Source organism: Oenanthe melanoleuca, chromosome Z, assembly GCF_029582105.1.
Source record: "Oenanthe melanoleuca isolate GR-GAL-2019-014 chromosome Z, OMel1.0, whole genome shotgun sequence".
Classification (NCBI taxonomy): domain Eukaryota; kingdom Metazoa; phylum Chordata; class Aves; order Passeriformes; family Muscicapidae; genus Oenanthe; species Oenanthe melanoleuca.
This window is the reverse complement of record NC_079362.1, coordinates 35,325,463-35,341,229: the sequence shown is the minus strand read 5'-3', so window position 1 is coordinate 35,341,229 and position 15,767 is coordinate 35,325,463. Positions and strand designations below refer to the sequence as shown.

Below are 15,767 nucleotides of genomic sequence, written 5' to 3'. Positions count from 1 at the left end.
ACTCCCCAGGCTGGAGGCTGCCCACAGGATGCCTGGGCACTCCTTCTGCAGCCCACGTTTGGGGGGCTCCAGAGAAGTGGAGGTCAAGGTGTCTGGGGTCTCCTCTTGCCTGACGGACAATGATGGATGATGTCTCAGACAGTGCAATGACATGCTCCATGTAGTCATTTTCTGCTCCCACTGAGTGCAAGATGGATAGAATCCTCCTTTTGCAGAGGGGGCACTTGGGTGTCTTCTCTGCCCACTGCAGGATGCAGGTGTAACAGAACTGGTGTAGGCATGGCAATATGTAGCTGATCTCCTTCCAGCTGTCCAGGCAGATGGGACAGCAGCTGTCGATCTCTGTGGACATGCTCTTCTCTGCAGGGGCCTGAGGGGAGCTGGGGTTATGAGTTGCTACCGTTCACCAGCATTGCAGCAGCAGGTTTTACGCTAGAAGGGGAAGAAGCATGATGGCCATTTCCTGGACCCAGAAGTGGTGACAGAAATGCCCTGGTCCCTCACGAAGGAAATCATTTCAGCTCCCCAGTAGGTTTCACCTCCCAGCTCACCTCTGCTGCTGCAAGTGCACCTCCTGGGTGTCCCGGATGCCTGAACCTGGCAGGCAGGGGGAAAATCCTTCAGTGACTCTGGAGGTGAACACAGAGAGCTGCAACAAAACTCTCCTTGGACAATGACAACACCAAAGGCCTCACTCAGCCCTCCAAACGTTGCCAAACGCTTAGCAGGAGTCACAGGTTCATAGAATGATATAGGTTGGACAGGGACCTTCATGATCATTTGGTTTCAACCCTCCTGCTATGGTCAGGGGCACCTTCAACTACATCAGGTTACTGAGAGCCCCCTCCAACCTGGTCTCAAACAGCTCCAGGGACAACATCCACAACATGCACAACTTTCCTGGGCAACCTGTTCCAGTGCCTCACATCCTAACAGTAAATAATTACTTCCTAATATCTAATCTAAACCTACTCTCTTTCAATTTGAACCCATTCCATCTTGTCCTGTGACTATATGCCCTGTAAATAGTCTTGCCTCATCTTTGGTGTAGGTTTCCTTCAGGTGCTGGAAGGCTGTGATAGTCACTCCAAAGCCATCTCTTTTCCAGGCTAATCAACACTAATTCCCTCAGGCTTTTTTCACTGGAAAGGTACTCAATCCCTCTAATCATATTCATGGCTCCTCTGGACTCACTCCAGCAGTTCCATGTCCTTCCTGTGCTGGGACCCCTGGGCTGGATGCAGGGTTCCAGCTGGGGTCTCACAGAGCAGAGCAGAGGGGCAGAATCCCCTCCCTCCCCTGCTGCCCACGCTGCTCTGGATGCAGCCCAGGACACGTTTGGTTTCTGGGCTGGGAGTGCCCATGGCTGGGTCATGTCCAGCCTCTCACCCACAGCACCCCCAAGTCCTTCTCACAGGGCTGCTCTGATCTGTTCATCCCCAGCCTGGGCTGGGACCAGAGGTTGTCTCGACCCAGTTGAAGCACCTTGCACTTGGTCTTGTTAAACCTCATGAGAGTTCCATGGGCTCATTTCAGGAGCCCGTCTAGGTCCTTCTGGATGGCATCCTGTTCTTCAGATGTGTCTGGGCATGAGCTGGCTGGGTGAAACTTGGTGCTCAGCCGTAAGCAGGGAGGGATGCTGGGTCACAATCCAGCCCTCAAAGCGATCACAATCCATCTCTAGGTGATATCACAATGGGCCATCAACAGATGGTACAGATGGTACACCGTCTGTACACTGTACATGCAGCACATGCATCTGGGGTTAAATGACACTCCATTTCCTATCTTGTCATCTTATACTCACATTGATGTTACAAGACAGTCACTGAGGCCTTGGCTGTGCCTTTTCAGAGTCCTGCCAGTTTGCTCTGGCCATGACAGACATCTCCAGGCACATGAAGCATGAGGGCTCACTCAGCAACAAGTTTTGCCTCCCTGGGAGGCGGCAGGACAAAATCCCACAGGCTGTCCACACTCTTCACACTGCTGGCCAGCCCGTTGGGCTCTCGTCTCACAATGCATCACAGGCAGCACTTGGCTTGCTCCGGCTTGTATTCTCCTATCTTTGTTGTCTCTAGCTGGAAGGAACTAGGGTGCTCTGCTCAGTATGCATCAGACCTCATCCAGGCACTGCACCCTCTTTGGCGTCCTGGAGTCAGACTGACTAATAAAAGAGGCTCCATCCTTCAAAGCAAGGATGCTTTATGAAGCTGGGTCTGGTTCAACATGGAGCAGACAAGGTATTGGGACATTTTACAGCACAGCCTGGTGTTTCTAAGGATGGGGACATCCCCCAACAAAAGGGTGGGAATAGATTCAAGGGAGGGTGAGAGATGGTGGCATCTCCTGAAACTCGAGAGTTTCAAACTGGAAATAAGGAATAAAACTAAAACTGCTGTAAGAATCACGAAGCACTGAAGTGAGTTGCCCAGGCCTTCAAATCCTCAGTGGCACAAGCCCATGAACAGATGCTGGCTGAAGTCCTGGAGGGAAAAGTATTGACAGTAGGAAACATAGCAAAGATCCCCAAAGGATCAACAGTTTTGAGAAGGATTTACTTTCTGGTTGCATTTGGTTCAGGTTTCACAAATTTTTAACTAGGAGAGAATAGTTCCACTTGGCAGGGGCATACCACATTTATCTACTGCTGCTGCCTGACAACAGCTGACCAACAGTTAAAGCCCATTATTAAAGGCATTGTCCAAATGCCTCCTTTTAAGGTGCCACCAGGTATGGGACATCAACCACCTTTTTAGGGAGTCTTTCCAAGTGTGCAACCACCCTCTCAGTAAGGAAATGCTTTTGAATGTCAACAGGCCAGTTCTTCATGCAGCACAGTGTGCACCTGCTCATCTCACAGCTGGACAACTTGTCCCAAAGGATGCTCTAAAGAACAGTATCAAAAGCATTATGAAAATCCAGGAGAACCACATCCATCTCTGTCATTTTACCCACTAAGCAGGTGATCAAATTGTAGAAGCATCTCAGATTAGTCACAAAGGGCTTTTCTTTGTGATCCCATGCTGTGCCTGATGCTTGTATTTCCTTGAAATACCTTTTATGACCAGTAGTATCTTCTCCGTAATTTTTCCATGAACTGAGGTTAGACGCACAGATCTGCAGTTTCCTGTGTCTTCCCTCACACCTTTCTAAATTGTAACGACTGGCCAGCTTCCAGCCAGCAGGCACCTCCCCAGAGACACCCATGACTTTTTCAGTGGGGTCCTGCTGTCACATCCAACAGCTCCTGCAGTATTCTGGGATCAATCTCACCAGATCTCATGATCTTATGAACAATCAGGTGATACAGCTGACTGGCCACTTAAAATTTTTGTGCACAATGGAGAGTCACTGTTCCTGTAGTTGTGGTCCTTCAACTCTGAGGTCTTACCAGTATTATTAAGGGCTGAGAGAAAAAAAAAACAAAACACACACACAAAAAAAACCAAACCTACTGAATACTTCCAGTTTTTCTGTAATTTTTTTTTTTAGGGGACCACCTGCAACAAGAATTGGTCCAGTGTTTTCCTTGGGCCTCCTCTTGCTATTTACATGCTTTACAAGTCCTTTCTTGTCATTGAGAACAATATTGGCCATTTTCCACTTTTATTGAGCTTTGGCCTTGCATGCCATCTCCTGTGTTTGTGAACATATGTGATGTTCCTGCAAGCTCTGATCTTACTTCTAGATACCATCCAATCCTTTTTTCTTCCTGAGTTCCAAGAGGAGTTCCCTGTTAAGCCAAGCTGGTCTTCTGTCCCTCTTGCTTGTCTTGTGGCACAATAGGATGGCCTGCTTCCACACTTTTCAAAAAGTGGTTCTTTAAGACTGACTAGTACACATGGAGGCCTCAAAAGCATATTCCTAGGGAACACTGCAAAGTAGCTACTTGACTAGCTGAGAATTTGCTCTCTTGAAATACACAAGAGAAACTCTGCTGAACTTTTCTCTCATTACATTAAGAATTTTGAACTCAACCATTTCACCATCACTGTGGCCAAGAAAAACACCTACCATCACATGTAAGAGTACTTCTCTATAAACAAATAACGTGTAGGAAAGCATCTTCTCTACTTGGAGAATTTGTGGAGAGAAATTATCTTCAAGAAGCTCCAGGAATTACCTAGACTTGCTTGTAATGTGAGTATGGTATTTCCAATAAATGTCTGTGAACTTGGTCTCCCACAAGGACATGGGCTAACAATCCTGAGATTTCTCTTAATTGCTTATAGAATAACTCATCAATGCTCTTGTTAAAAGAGTATGGAAGGGAGGTACAGTTTTTTTGTTTATACATTAATCCACATCAATTTCTGTATCAATAATAAATTTCACTGTAAATCCTAGCAACACAGTGATATATAAACAAGGAAACTAAAAAGAATGGCTTTTATCTGAGAGTCCACTAGGGAATTTTCTCCTTCTATACTGAAAATATTATATGTTCTATACTCGTATATGATTCATGTAATATCTCTGCACTGGTCTCTCCACATAAAAAGAACCCAGAAGTGTGGCCTGTAGATGACATTCAGATGGAGGAAAACCACTTCTGCAGTATGAATTCTTTAGAAACCACTCTGATTTTTTTTTTTTCTTTATGTCTTTCATCTACTTAACAAGTGCAGGTTGAGAAGGAAACTGCCTTGTTAAAAATGCTACAAACTTCTCAATTTCATGTGTTATGTTTGATGTGAATAAACAGTTAAGTACAATGTCAGATTGTACAAAAAGTCAGCCCACTCTCAGAAGTTTATAAGTATGAAGTCATATAAAGAATCCAAGTAGTTAGAAAAGCCTGAGAGACTCCTGGTTCCATGTTATCACTGTCTGTTTCAACCTGTCAATGTGACATTTGTGAATCTGATGCTTTTGCTCACTAGCTTGCTTCATGCTTTTGTTAATTTTATTTTTCTTCTGATGATCCTGCTGACCTTAAATCCATGTGATAGTGCCTCTAAAGGAAAATATTCTCTTGTTTATGTGTGGCCTCAAGAGATTACAGAAACACTCCAGAGACTACATGCCAGTTTTTTTCACTTGTACATATTGTGTCTTCAAAAATTGACTGGAAGTGACCTTTTTACTTAAAAGAGTATTAGAGTCTATCTGGGTAACAATGGACTTAGATACAATGCTGCCATGCCAGAGTGATTTTCACATGTCCCACAATGGTCGACTAAGAAGTTTTTCTCTCCTGACAATTCCCATAGGCAGATCTCAGAAAGTCTCTTTCTGCACCAGTAATGAACTACCTGAAACTGTTTCATTTTCCTATCCACTGCAGTTAGATGTTAAAATTTTCCATAGATTGCTGAAGCTATCTCCTGAAATAAGGAAATTACAGTCACTAGTTTAGTCCCACGAGCAACTGCTGATCAAAATCTCAATTTAGACAAAGCCTTTTGTCTTGATTTCAGCATCCTTGCTCAGCTTGAAATATTTCTTTCTTCAGCTACCTTTTTGGATCTTATCAGCCTCTCCTCAAAAAGCATTTATGGGTTCTAAGCATAAATGAATAATCCTAGTTAAATTTTAAAATTAAAATAGAGTTGATTCTGAAGAAAGTTGACCTCGTTGTTTATTCCTGTTCTACAGACTCTCAAAAGGAGTATTATGGTGTGTTACATGGAATGCTTTCCATCTATATCTTCTTCTGACTTCTGTGAAATTAGAAAATCTGAATTCTACTACCTTTTGGCATAAATTTTCTGGCTGCACTGTATTTACATGAGATAAAAGAAAAGAGATACAGCCTTCAATAAGAATCTATTTTTTTCATACCAGAATCTTTCTGTGTGATGTAACAGGGGTGCTGGAAATGGGGAGAATGTGAAAAGCAAAGCAACAACAGTGTATTCATTGCGTAAGTGTGGTCTGACAACTTGGACCAAATTTCTTTCTTTATATAATGTGGTGTAATATTTAGATTTCAGCTTTCTGGGATTGTCTGCCTCAACTTTGATAGAAATATTTTCTGCAACATCTTTGAGAATGCTTGGCTCAAAATTGTTAATTAACTCATAGTTATTTCACAGGAAGAACCCCAGTTGAATCCTTTAGATCACAAAGCAAAATATGCTCCTTTGAGAGGCAGGTACCCCTTAGAAAGGTACTCAAGTGTTTGGACAAAAGGCAGATTTGTTTTTAGAAGGCTGTATACACACACACACACACACACACACACACACACACACACACACACACACACACACCCCTTTTTTTAGTCATTCCCTTTTCAAAGAGCTGAAGCTACAGTCCTAAAATATCCATAGACCAGTTGACTGCATACAGCAAATGGTGGATTTCCTGAAGTGCAGTAGAGTGTTTCATTGGAATTTCAGACAGGACTATTCATGGTTATTGAAATACTTAGGTAAAGGAAAAAAATAAATAGAACTACAGATGCCAATAGTTTTTATTTAAATTCAAGGATGACTGAAAGTCCAAGGGCAGTCTGCAATTCAGTAAAAAGATTACTAAATCTGAGATATGAAAAGAGAGACAGGTTGCTGGAATAGAAGGTATTTTTCTTGGAAATAGTGCAGTGTATGTGTTTGCCTATCTGTCTATTTATAACATGAAACATGACCCAAGCACATTTTTCCTGTGCAACATTTTATTAAGTGTTGCGCAGCTTTTGAATACTTAGGTAATGGTGAAATACACACAAAAGCTGCTATTATGAACTGACACAGTTTTCTCTCAAACTTGTCCAAACCCCTTTAATAACAATAATGACAATTAATAGAACAGTTTGTTGTTCCATCAGGTTTTGATCCTGAGTTGAAAAGAGAATGGTGGGTAATAATTTTTGTTTCGCTGAAAGTGCATTTCTGTAGCTCTCCAAGCTATTTTTTCTGAGTTTGATGCAGAAGCAGTGTCTGTTCAAAACTTTTGCTAAATTTATGCCTTAGTACATTTCTGAAGCATTCACTAGAGAAATGGGAGCTCTTACGTTCTTGTCTGTGACCATTTAGCCACTCAAAGGTTATGGGAAAGAACATTAAAATGGGGTAAAGAGCAACTGAATTTGCAATGAAATCAAAAGAATTTCCCTCAGTGTAGCTGATTAAGTACAGCATCAGGCAGAATGTTAAGTAAACATACAGTCATAGAAAAAAAAAAAAAAAAGACCCTACACTAGGGAAAAGACTCCTTTGGTTCTTCTTATAAAAAGAATTGCTAGATGGCAAGTCTAATTCTCTCAAGAACTTTGTTACAAACTTAGCTGCAATCTTTGTGCTCAACATTTGGAGCTTATCCTGTCAAGTAGAAAGTACAACTACATGCAGCATGAGAGAAACATTTCAGTTTCTATGACAAATGCCACTTGAAAATGGGCTTTGCTTTTAATTTAGAACATTGTAAACACACTGGGGGAAACTAGTTTTGATCATTTGCCAAATATTGCACAAGTATTTAGACTAATAAATATCCTTCTATAACAGGAAGTGTACTGTATATTTTATGTGTTCCCACAATTTTTAAGAGAAAGTCTCATCCCTTCTGTTTCACAGATGTTTATAGAGAAAAATGCTCTCAACTAGATACAATAGCATATATAATTATCCAAAAAGCATTTCAATAATCAGCTAAAGACTTAGGGAACATTAAGAGTACTTTATAAACAGGTGTGCATTTTAACTAGAGGATTTTGCCCACTTAATAGTCTTTCAGACTCCAGGTTAAAGTCTTGTCTTACTGAATAAAATGAGATATGTAGTTAAGAAAATAATCATAGGGTCTATCATCTCATTATTTTCACTGTGAAAATTACAAAGTAAAGCACATTCCAGCTATAAGGAAAACCAACTGGTCAAATTTCCTATGCCATCATTACAACATATGGATCAGACCTATGAATGTACACTGAACACTGTATTCTGTCTCATATAGCTGTTACCAAAGATATAATATAGATATAGAGCTAAAGGTTTTGTTTTCTAAACTTTGCACTGTACTCTCCTTTTTATTTTCAAAACGTCTCAGGAAGGAAGTAAGCCCAAACAACCTCTGTGCCTCTCAGGCTTGACAAAAGCTCTCTTACATTCCCTTTCCTTTCATCTCGAAGGGCTGATAGTATGGAATAAGCAAAAACAATTCCAAACATGCGAAGAATGGTTCTACTTGTAACCCTCACAATTGTGGGGAGGGGTGGGTGGATCTAGGGATGTAGGTGTGTGTGGTACATATTGGATCAAGGAATGCATGGTTTTCTTGATTTGGGTTTTCACAGGACAAAGATGTTCTGTGGTTAGCAGAGGTAACTTCAGCTAAATTCTGCAGAAATCTGCCGTGACTTTGGGGAAGTGACAGAACAGTATGCAAACTGCCCAGGAAGTTCTTGGAATACATTAGTAATAATGTTTTGGTGCAGACAGTGAAGCATGCAGTAGTGAAAGAGCTTTAAAGTTCCATTCTCACCAAGGAGTTTGAGAATGTTCAGAGTTCAAAGTAAAGTGACTTATGGACCATGACATGAGGGCTGATTTACTTTTAAAAAAGATGTTGCAATGTAGCATGAAATCAGCAAACTGGAAAAAATAAAAGCAGAAATCAAGACATTGAGTCAAAGAAGTAGAAATTAGTAAAACTGGTAAAGCAGTGATACTAAGGACACAAAGAAGGGAAATGTAGGAAGAGAGCAATTTGCTTAATGATGGATTTCACTGGCACCAAACATAGGCAAAACATACAGAAGGTGGAAACTAGGTTCAAGTATGTAAATACATACAGAGATGTGAGATAGAAAACGAGTGAGATACATCACCAGGAACAAGAACATCAGCCCTGTAAGGCTGAGAAGAGACTTGCTGCTCTGTTGCATGAAAAACAGGAGGACATAATAACAGATAATGCACACAATTCAAAGGTTTCACATTTTTTGATTAGTATTCTCTAGCAATGTTAAGATAAGCTTGAGGTCAAGACAATATCTGTACAGGACAGCATGAGAATAATTCAGTGAACTTGATGCTTCCAAATTGGCAGCCACCAAAGTATTTCACCTGTGGATTAATACAACTTCAAACTAATGATTGATGAGATACTTACTCAAACAATCCTCTGAAGATATCTCAGAATTTGTAGTAGCTATTCTTCAGCAATGGAGTGAAACCCTAGGGAAAAAAAAAATAGATTGCATATTTTAAAAATGGGAGGCAAACTGAAAAATTATGAATCAATCTACTTGCTAACACTACCAAGTTAGTAAGGAAATGGGTGAAAATACACAGGAGTTCATAATGAACTCATTAATCTGTCTTACTGTACTACAGCCCCTGATGGCTATGGAGAATGGAAGAATAAATAGCTATACATAATATATATATTGTAAGGGTCTTTATTCTCACATGACAGATGCAGACTAGGCCAGGGATGTGTGTTCAAGATGAAATTGCTAAAACGGGGATGGCAAAAACACTTGCAGGAAAATACCTCATGGTGAGTTACCAGTTTTTTAATCTAAACAAAACCTGGGGCAGATGGTATTTTTCAGTAGTCTGCACTTAGTTTCCTATGTGAAACATTTTCAGTAAAATTATAAATTGTAATAATGTGCTTACTAAATTTAATGGCAATCTGAAGCCGTTGGAGACTGCGCAAAATGGAAGAGGTTTAAGACAGAAAATGGTGCTGGAAAAAGGATATGCTGGTGAATGAATGATACTCAACAGTAAACATGAGGCACTTTATTCAAATGAGAATGTTCAATTGCACAATTGTGTGATGAGCATCAACTGCCTCACAATAAGCCTTCATGGGTGTGACCTAGGACTTGGCTACCAGCTGATCATGAGTTAACAAGACCATGAGATTGGAAGAAAAGCATATTGGGACATATGAACACAGGAACAATTTAAAAGATGTAGATAAAAATTCTGCATTATTATGGTTCTGGGTTTTTTCAATTTTGGATGATACATTCAAGAAGAACACAAAGCAAAATCCGAACAATAGCAGAGAACCCAGAACAGGGCCATGAAAAGCTCACCAATTGCAGGACCTATATGAAAAAGTAGGAAAACTAAGGTTAATTAACCTGAAAAAAAAAAAAAAAAAAAAAAAAAAAAGACTTAGAAGTAATACAGACAAGAACCTTCACGTATATAAAATGTTGCTGGAAAGATTAAGATAATCAGTGTCTATTCAATGGTGATAAGATGGGAAGCAGTAAACTTCAACAAAACACAAAAAGTTAGAACTGCTCAATAAGATCAACTTATACTAAGAATGTGTTGAAAAGTGCTGGACTAGATAATTTGTGAAGCCTATGAAGTCTCCCCCACTGGACATATTTAAAGGCACCTTAGAAAAGGATCTGTCAGGATATTAGTTTTTTGGGAAAGGAGATAGTCTGTTTCTTGAAGTTCCTTTAGAACAACCTTTGTGCAGTTCCATAATCTGTCTTTGCCCTCATTGCTTTTCTCAACAAACCTTCTCTGCCTCAGAATGACTGTATAAAAATCAGTATATGAAATGTACTTGGGATTAGTGCTAATTAAATTGCTGTTATATGAGTACAATAAAAGAGTCAATGATTAGACGATTTTCAAGGAACTCATGCCGTTGTCTACAGCTATACAAACTATGTGTTCCCCTACTTGGGAAAATAGGTTCAGCTGTACTTGGATTTACCACTGCCAGCAATGTCATAGACTCACAGAATCACTGAACATCTCAATCTTGAAGAAACACACAAGGATCATGGGGTCCAACTCCCAGATCACCATAGAATTACATCACAGTAAATGTATGATCAAATTCTATGTAGTAGTGGAGATGCCAAAGAAGTCAGTGGTATGTAGAAAAAGGAATATCCCAGTCCTTACTAAGAGGGGCAAGATGATTATAATGTTAACTGTCTTTCACTAGATGTTAGGTGTTTTATCCCCACCTCCTGTTCATCCAACTTTCTTTTTTTTTTTTGGCAGCTTATCACTTCCTTTACAAGTAAAAGCTTATAGAGTGAAATTTAATATCATTGGATGACATGTTACTTTTTTATAGCATGTAAAAATACATTCAGAGCATTATGATTTTTTCTGGGTCTGACCTCAGCCACTACTGAAAACTTACTGTTCCCTTAAAATACAAGAAAATGTCAGACAGTAATTCAGCAGTCTCTGTTCCCTGAATCCATTTTGAATTGTGGTTTTATTCTAGAAATACAAGTTTTTTACAAACACACTTTTTGAAGATACTATTTGATTTATAAATTATTTTCATTATCTTTTAGACTTGCTATTACACCATATCTGACTCCTACCTGTTTAAACTCATCTCACTGCATTAATTTCTGTTTGAAATTTCAAATCATTGTTATTATTTTTTACTGCATAACAATAAGAACTATAATCGTAACAATAAGAATTATAATTGTAACAATAAGAATTATATTAGTAACAATAAGAATGATATTGGTAAGAAAACCCAATCTCTTTAAAACACTTTAGCTCATTGGATGAAAATTTGCCCACAAATCTAAGAAGGAACTTGTCTTACTTAAAAAATGAAGATAAACAGAAAGCTGTGATAGCCCATATTTGTAATGTGAAAAATCTGTACAGTCCAATGAAGATGTTTTTGAAACATTAGTTAGGCTGTAGTAGTAGGAAAATATAGGAATTACTTTGGATGATATAATTCTTAAGGCATTTGTAATACCTTTGACTATACATTCATTTTTTATTTCCAACCCTTTTCCCTTGATTTCAAATAACGAATCACGGACACCAGAGCTGGAAAAATCCAGTTAAGTCACTTCTACCATCAATGCAAAATGACATACTCTTCACTGTTTTTCCAGGATAATCTAAAAATTGTCAAATTATTGGATTGCTCATATCGTAAAAATTCCCTTACTTGTTTTCATTGACACAAATCTGATTTCTCCTAATACAATTTAAATACAAATTTTCTGTTTCTGACTGTACCATTTACCACTGTAAACACAGATCTGCCTAGACTCAGTATCCTTTCTTGCTTTTATGAGTCAGTTACCTTATTGTTTAAAGAACATGGGTTTCTCAGAGTGAGGAACTGAAAATTTCTAAAATTAAGACATTTTAAAGTACTCAAAGCAGCTAAAATCCAGTCACTTCCAACTGCAGGCAATTGGAATTGCATTATGTCTTTCTAGTAACACAGTTAGTGAGAAAATACATCTAAATTAACTTAAAGGCAGGGGAAGCAGAAGAAATAGTCATAATTCAAATTCAAATGATACACAAAAAACTGAGAAAACTTTTTTCCAGGGTGAAATAAAGTAAAATCCTGCCTCTAATGTAGTCATTACAGATATAGCCATCCAGAAATTTTACTATGTTAATACGTGAAACAAATTCAATACTTTTAATTTCACCTGAAAACACTGTGGAGGTTTTCTAAATTTTCTTTTCAGAGAGCTGAATGAATAAATCTTTTATGAATTATCCAGCAATAACCCAGTTTCAACTGTCTGATTTAATTTTAAACCCCAAATTCAAAAATTTACACTGCTTTGTAGTAAAATTTTCCAATGTACATAGAAACTGAGTGTATATTCTTTTTGTCTGGTCAGTTAAAAGATAGTTCTCGCACTCTCTTTTTGTTTTTTTTTTTTTTTTTTTTTTTTTTTTTTTTTTTTTTTTTTTTTTTTTTTTTTTTTTGTCTGCGAAGTCTTGTAAAAGCAATTACTTTCTTTGGAAATCCTTGTAAACTCCTACATGTATAAAAGAAAATAATTCAGTAGCATTATAGCATAACAAAAGCTACAGCAAGCAGTGTTAGGGCTTAACCAGGGAATTGAGTCTCAACACACCATGAAACCATTTTGAGGAAAAGAGCATAGCAAATGCATATAATTTTGCTCGTGTAATCTGTCATTAAGAAGAGAAAAACAAATAGTTCAGAGGTGAAAGTTCAATATTATGAAAAGTCATTCCCATATCTGTAGTGCTTATTAAGAGGGAAAATTGCAGGTCTTACAGTCATTTTGGCATTTTCTTGCAGTAAGAGTCTTGCAGCAGTTTTGGAAGTTGAGATCAACATTTACTTTCCATTTGGCCTCATGGAAACCTTGTTACTGTGATTCCTGTATACAAGGTATTCTTAGAGAAGCAGAATAAAGCAGAGAAACAAGGTCACCTACAAGCTACCTGAGAAATTCTACAGGTCCTTGATAACTGACAAGCCCAGTGCCCCAGACAATTGGTCTCACTGTATTGGTTGAAAAACTTCCACTAGTGGGTTTGGACAACAGAAACTGAGAGTCTGAGTGAGCTTGCTAATTCTTTTTCCTCCATCCTTGATGTCTCTCACATAGATGGTTATGCACCATGAAGCAGAACGCTTTTATGTCTAACCTTTCTATGTGAGGACATGACCTGAACTGATGATAACAGATCATACAGTGTTAATAATATTATTTTTGATAATCTTGTATAAACTTGAATGAATAACTTCTTTAGAGAAGTTCATTGTCTCACCAAAGGGAAAAAAGCATAAATGCATACAGACTGTACCTTGTTTTGGACCTTATAGTCAATTTATAGAAAACATAGCTTTAAAAGTGGTTTCAAACATATTTAGCAGATATTTGCATAGATTTAATTACTTCTGTGATACTGCCTCAATATTACCATATGTCACCACTTTTCGTTAAGACACACTTGTGTTTTAACATGGCTTATTTCTAAATTTTATGTCCTCCATGATGGAAATACTGCAACTTAGTCCTTTGCATGACTCTTGACAGAAGGATGAAAAGTCAGCAAAAGTCTTTGGTACTCCACTGACAAAGTATAGTACTCTGTAAGAAGACATGGAGATGATAAAAGGGCTAGCTGGCATATCTTTCAAGACAATTCATTTGCTCCAAAAATCTTAGAAATGACTGGGCCATTTGGCTTTAAACTTAGACAAAGCCTGAGGCAGGTATTTACCAGGCCAATCTAAGTCTGAATGGCTACATTTATTACAAGTGTAAAATGTTTTATAGTGTGGACAGGGGAACAAATGTAGGCAGCATTGGTGTATAGCATGAAATAGTTTCCTTCTTTTGCTCTTCAAATATGGAAAAGAAACAGTGTGTCTGGATGAATAGCTCTGTGCCAAAGTCAGCCTCCAAGTAGTCAAATGTCTCTCATCTACTCCACATCCCACACACAAGTGTGTGTGGGAATGCTTGTAAATTTAATGAAGTGCTGACTGAAAGAAGTTTATGCCTGGCTTCCAATTAAATTCTAATAAGATAAGCTTAGGCAGCATAAACTCCTTGTTATTATGAAGATGGATTACGTTAGCTATCAGCCACCTCTGACCTCCCAACCCTGTAACACTGCCAACATTCTATCTCATTGGGACCCGCCATTGACTCGAGTGAGGTTTGGATTGGTATCTTAGATGTGCAGCTCTTGCTAATACAGGGTAAATATTCAAATACCACACAAAAAGAGTGCAATAATTAGTATAGACCTATCTTGTACAAAAATCTAACCTGGAGGTAGAACAGAAGACAAGAGGACATCTAGTCCTTTTTCTTAGGTCTCCCAGGTCATACGTAGCTGGTGGTTTTCCACTTGCTCAGATCAAACTGCACATCCAGCTGTCTCGTGGCTCCAAGTTTAGGCAAGATCTGGACATTTGTACCTCAATTAGAAAAGGTACAGAACAAAAAGGGTCAACATTCTTCATCTCCACCTGCACCCTTTATGAGGCCTCCCTGTATGACATATCTTTGATGTAAGCAATTTGACCTCTGCTACTCTGTACAAACAATATGCTCATCAGTTACCTTAGATGTAAAAAGTGATCTTTACGGCTAAGTTTTTCTAAAAGCAAGCCTGATATCATGATAGAGAATATTTCAACACCCAATTTTTAAGACATCTAGATGCCCTGCTGGGCTCTACAGGCCCTGGAACTTTCATGAGAAAAAGTGGACATTTTAAGACTGGGATAGCCGAAAAAGCAATGTAGGCAGCCAATGATCTAAGCTAGCCAATAGGAAAACACTGAGGAAAAAATATATTTTAAATACTTTATCCCATCCACAAAGCTGTTTAGTCCTGTTATGAAGAAACAAATTGCTTTGCTACTTACTGGGATTTGAACAAATATATTCAGAAGGCTGCATCAACTCCTTAATTTTTTTTTTCAAAATTGTTTTCTTCAAGTTGTTGCAATTATCTGTTTCTTACCTTTTTTGCTAGTTTTCTATTAGTAAAAGTGTAACAGCTGGTTACATTCTGTGGTGGGAATGGCAATGTAGCTCACTTGGTGCCACTGAGCATCTTGTAAGCGCATTTTTACTCGAAGACATACTGTATCTGACAAGTCTGACAGACCACATAATACAGCTAGTAAGAAGTTTCAGCCAACACATGTAATTGAAGACTTGGATACAGTAAAAATTACTATAAAGACATGCAAATTCTGATCTCAGAGAAATGTCATTTCATGAACATATCAACACTAATTTGAATAAATCTTTAAATGGTACTTCAATTAACTTTTCCAGTAATGAATAAAGAGTATATGTACCAACTCTCAATTAAAACGTTTTATTTTCCAATTGTTAACATTAAAAAAACACACCTGCCATCTTCATTTCTTGTTCACTATTGCATCTATTTCGTGTTCTTCTGTTTTGGTACATATAATAGCTCAAGGTTGGTTTTATGATACACTTGTACAACTTTACAAAAAGTTCAACACAACTTTAAAAAGAACACTCTATATTTGAAAGAGAAATTTCCTCCAACAGACTCCAGTAATAA

The 15,767-nt window shown here is 38.4% G+C and overlaps 1 long non-coding RNA gene across 2 annotated transcripts; it reads right to left on the bottom strand.

Annotated features, from left to right (window-relative positions):
- On the bottom strand, positions 1-15,249 carry LOC130265388 (uncharacterized). Of its 2 annotated transcripts, XR_008842599.1 has the most exons (5): positions 14,486-15,249; positions 9,061-9,125; positions 1,486-3,409; positions 552-597; positions 1-432 (listed from the first exon to the last, which is right to left on the bottom strand). It is a non-coding gene; the product is annotated as an uncharacterized LOC130265388 (long non-coding RNA). The 2 variants fall into 2 exon arrangements; XR_008842598.1 differs by having other exon boundaries at positions 7-3,409.
- Between the last annotated feature and the right edge of the window lie 518 nt (positions 15,250-15,767).